Genomic DNA, 5,089 nt, shown 5'->3' on the forward strand with positions numbered 1-5,089 from the left:
GGTATTCAGAGCTCCCTCCCTCACTTCTCTGAGCTCTCTGCTCCAGCTGCCCTGACCACCATTTCTCAAACAGCACTGTCAGATTATCCTGCTTTATTTTTCTTCAAAGTGTCTATCACCACTTGTTACATATTTAGTTATTATCTATCTCTCTTGCCAGAGAGTAAACTCAGACCAGGGAACATGGTTCTGGTTCACCCTGGCTTGGAGCACTCGATACAGTGAGTAAACGCATGAGTGGGTCACCCACCACACCTGGCCCCCACTGTGCCCAAGTCAGTCCAACCTCACGGACAGGAGCCAAAGAGGAACTCCCCATTTCCCTGAAGCCACTTTTTTTTTTCCAATGAAGGTATAATACAATCATTTACGTGTACATCTTGGTAACTGTTTACATATGCATCTGTGTGAGCACCACCCGAATCAAGATAAGGGGTGTCGGCACAGCCCCAGGAATCTCACTCCTGTCCCTAGCCAATCCCTGGCCCTATTACATCCCCAGGATTAGCTTTACCTGTTCGAGAATGTTACAGAATTGGAAGACCTTTGTGTCTATCAGTTGCCAGAGCCACTTTGTTTTCTGCCAGCCTGTAACTAGCCCGCACACCCATGACTGCAGGCCTCCTTTCCGCTAGGGCAGCGGGCTCCCTCCCCTTGGCCTGGCCGCACCACTTGGAGTATTCTGGATTGGTACCTCTCAGAGCTGCAAACCACAGAAATGAATGTTGGCCAACCCAAGCAGAAAAGAGCTTGCGTACAGCCCACCGGTGACACAGACCATCTGGGAGGGTGGGAGGAGCTGGCCTTGAGGCTGTGCAGCACGGAGCTGCTGCTGGGGACACAGCGAACAAACCATCCCATGGCCCTGCCCTTGTGGAGCTGACCTCACTGGGGAGGCAGGTGATAAACAATAAGCAAGGTAGTGGTGAGTGCAGTGGATGAAAATAAAGCAGCGCGGTGGTGATGCGGGGCTGGGGCAGGTGACATTTTGACTTGGGCAGTGCACAGCAAAGTCCTTACGGGGAGCGAGGGACTGAGGCCACGCAGCTTGCTGGGAGATGAGCATTCCAGGCAGAGGGAACAACCAGTACAAAGTCCCAGAGGTTGACCGTGCTTAGGGAAAGAGCAGCAAAGAGGTCTGAGGCACTGAAGGGGGCTAGGGTGAGAGGTGGGAGGGAGGGCCGTCCAAGAAAGGGTGGATAGGTCCTGCAGGGCCCCAGAGACCTTGGCTTTCACCCCGAGTGCTTTGAAAGCTATGGGCGGTTTTTGGACAGCAGAAAGCTAGCATCCCTCCTGCATCTCCCCTTGCACATACCCTCAAGCCCCTGCGCCTCTTTGTCAACCCCAAACTAAATCCACCTTCTGCCTGCACCTCCCACCTTGGTGAGTTTGGGAGAGAAAAACCCCACAGTCCTAACATTGCTCACTCATGCGGTGTTCCCCCAATTTTTCACACCTTGTTATGGCTTCCAACGTAACATGTTCTGCCCTCCGCTGACGTCCTTCTTACCGCGCTAGAAAATAGTCGCTCCATTCGTTTGCTCCCACACTAAAGCCAGGAGCACTTGTGCCCACACTTTCTGCCTTCCACACGGCTCCAGACGCTGCCGCTCTCTGGCTCTCCCCTGAGTCCACTTTTTTTCCTTCTCCCCGGGGCTCAGACCTCCCCTCTCTGGACACTTAACTCCCCAGGTGATCTCAGCCATCCCCACGATCTCAAAGACCATCAAAACACACTCCCGATCACATGCCTCCAGCCTAGAATTCTCCTGTGAAGTCCCGACACATCCAACCATCTATGTGACCGCTTCCCTTGGAGATTTTGTATGAAGCAAGTCAAAATACACTGACCTGCCTGGATCCCTTCGGCCCGGCTTTATCATCTCTTTGCCCGGGCTTTACGGGCTTTTGCACAACTGCCTGCCCACCAACTCTCTTCAGAGAACTACCCTGGGCTTGGGACCACGTTGCCAACACTCTCAAGAGGATCAGACTGGGTCATACTGGACACTTTGCCTCCACGCCCAGGAGAATCAGATGTGCCTGGGATCGTAAGCTCCTGGGCCACAGTTAGTCCGTGACCTACCAGTTCAGGACAGCTCTGAGATGTCACTTATCCGCCCAAGCTCCCTGCGGGCTCAGGCAACAGGTGCCCTCCACGGGACTCTGCCTGAGCTTGCCCCCCTCAGCCCCGCTTCCTCCTGCTGCTTTGAGTCCTCTCTCTTGCACATGCAATCAATCAAGTCGAGCTCTGTCTTCAAATGACATGCAAAATCTGCATGCTTTTCATCATCTTCACCAAGACCTCCTGAGTCCAGCCCACCAGCAGCACGTGCCCAGATTAGTGCAGTAACCTTTTTAAATTTTTTTTTAAAGATTCCATTTATTCATTTGAGAGAGAGCGAACATGCATAAGCAGGGGGGAGGGGCAGAGGGAGAAGCAAACTCCCCACTGAGCAGGGAGGCAACATGGGGCTCAATCCCAGGACCCCCCGAGATCATGACCTTAGCCAAAGGTAGACGCCCAACTGACTGAGCCACCCAGGTGCCCCAAAAATCTTTTTTAAAGTAGGCTCCACATCCAACCCAGGGGCTCAAACTCACGACTCTGAAACCCAGAGTCACAGGCTGTACTGACTCAGCCAGGCGCCCCTCCAGTAACCTCATTGGTCTTCCTGCTCCCACTTTTGTATGGTACCATCTCCACACACAGCAGCCAGAGAGTTTTGAGCACGCATAAAAGACTGGAAACTTATATGCTGGCGTATGCTAACACACTAGTAACAGTGGACACGCTGTGCACCAGGCCAGGCACTGTGCCAAGCCCTTTGCAGTCATTCAGCTGTTCTGTGCCTTTGTGTACCACGCACTCTGCCCTGCTCTGGGATAAGGTGGGGAAAAAAAAGAGGCCAGATCTCTTTCCCCTTTGAGCGGACATGCTGGGTGGGGAGGCTAACCATTATGAAGTGAAAAAACAAATACTTGCAGATTGTGACAAATGCCATGAGAAAAAGAGGGTGATCTGTGGTCACCAAGAGAGGCCTTTGATGAGCCCAGAAGGCTTCCTGGAGGAGGTGATCCCTGAGCTGAAAGCCAAAGGATGAGGAGCTAGCCACACAAAGAGCCAGGTGGGGAGCATTTCAGGCACAAGCCCTGGGGCCAGGGTGGCTGGACGAGTCAGCAAGGGGGAGCCCCTGAGGCAGATGGGGGCAGGGCCTCATGAGCCGCAGTGAAGACTTTGGCTGCTATGCTGAATAAGGTGCGAGCCATGGAGGGTTCTTGAGCAGAGAAGGGGTGTGAACTCACTAGTGTTTACAAGCACCCTTTTGCGCCTGTGTGAGGAACCGTGGAGAAGGGGAGGTGATGGCAGGAGCCAGGGACCTGGGTAAGGGACTGCGTTGGTTCAGGTGGGTGATAATGGGGGCTGGGAGCTGAAGATGGGGAGGAGGTGGGTAGGTTTGGGAGGTATTTTGGAGGCGGGGCTAACAGGAACTGGGGATAAGGAAAAGAACAAACTCAAGACAAGGAGGCGACACGCTCTGGGGTCTGTCCAGGGTAGCGGGTAAGGGCTTGGGGTCAAGGAGACCTGGGTTCAAGTGCCTTCTAAGCCACTTTCCCACTGGCCACCTTCAGAGATGTAACCCGACCTCCCAGCCTCAATTATCGAGGAGAGTAATAAAAGTGGTCTATATGGTATGCAGAGAGGCAGTACTCAAGAAATGGTGGCTATTGAAGAAAAATTCCAAGGGTGGGAGTACAGGGAAAGGCTGTGGCCCAGCTAGCTGACAGTGACAGCTGGCAGCAGGGGGCAGCAGCGAGCCTCCAGGCAGCAGGGCAGGGCTCAGCTCTTGGCAGCTTTATAGGTTCAGAGAGACTGCACTAGCCTGTGGGCGCCTCAGGTGCCTGGGCCTGGGGACAAGGGTCCAGGCCGTGGGGCCGAGGAGGTGGGTGGGAGGTGGACAGGCCGTCACTGCCTTCTGGAGTCTAGGGATCAGACCCTAATAAGAGGCATTTTGGGGGCATGTGGGTGGCTCAGTCGTTAAGCGTCTGCCTTCGGCTCAGGTCACGATCCCAGGGTCCTGGGATCGAGCCCCACATCGGGCTCCCTGCTCCGCGGGAAGCCTGCTTCTCCCTCTCCCACTCCCCCTGCTTGTGTTCCTGCTCTCGCTGTCTCTGTCTCTGTGTCAAATAAATAAAATCTTTAAAAAAAAAAAAAGAGGCACTTTGTTCAGGAGAAACCTGAGCTGCCTGCGTGGTGGGATTCAGGCAGAGATGGGGCCGGCAGTCGGAGGGCTTCCTGCCCTCCCTCCTTCCCCGGGGAGACTCGCCCCAGCTCAGAGACTCAATCCCAGGGCACTTGAAGCCGGGGTTCCTCCCACCAGCCTCCTACTCCCTCCACAAACACTCCAGGCCCGGGCTCTGTACAATAGGCACTTTATTAGTGGTTGGAATGCAGTTAACACGCAAGAGTGTGCAGACAGAACGGGGGGCCTGAGGGCTGGCGGGCAGGCACAGGAGACTGGGACCCCAGGCTGGGTTTCTCCCTCTCTGGGGTGCCGCCGTGGTGCTGATGAGCAAAGACATGAAGTCAGGGGCCTGGGGATAGGGCGAAGGGGGAGCCGGGAGACCAGGTCCTCGGAGTTCAACGAATTTGGCAAAAGGATCCCTCAAAGTGAGGTGACGGGGGGGGGGGGGGGCCCGGGTTTGCCCACAGCATCTGCGCCAACCCTTCCCCTGACATCGTCCCTCGGGTGGATTCAGCTGCTTGCTCTCTCACAGAGAGAGCTGTCGGTACTGGCAGGAGAAGGGGAGACATTGGGCCGGACGCCTCCAGCCAGCCAGCAGGTTTCCATTAAGCAGCTGTTAGCGGGCTCCTCCCTCCTGCTCTGGTCTGTCCACACCGGTCTGCTCCCCGATCCCAGCGGCCCTCCCCCGACAGACTCACTCCCTCTCCTTCCAAGACACCCCTGCCGTGGCCTCCCATGCCAGGAGCCACCCCCACCTGGCCTCGCCACTCCCACCCCAGCAGGGAGGGCACGACACAAGGCACTCCGCAGCTGGCCCCATCTCAGCCGTGGAGACAGACAGA

The sequence above is a fragment of the Neomonachus schauinslandi genome, chromosome 1 (genome assembly GCF_002201575.2).
Source record: "Neomonachus schauinslandi chromosome 1, ASM220157v2, whole genome shotgun sequence".
Classification (NCBI taxonomy): Eukaryota; Metazoa; Chordata; class Mammalia; order Carnivora; family Phocidae; genus Neomonachus; species Neomonachus schauinslandi.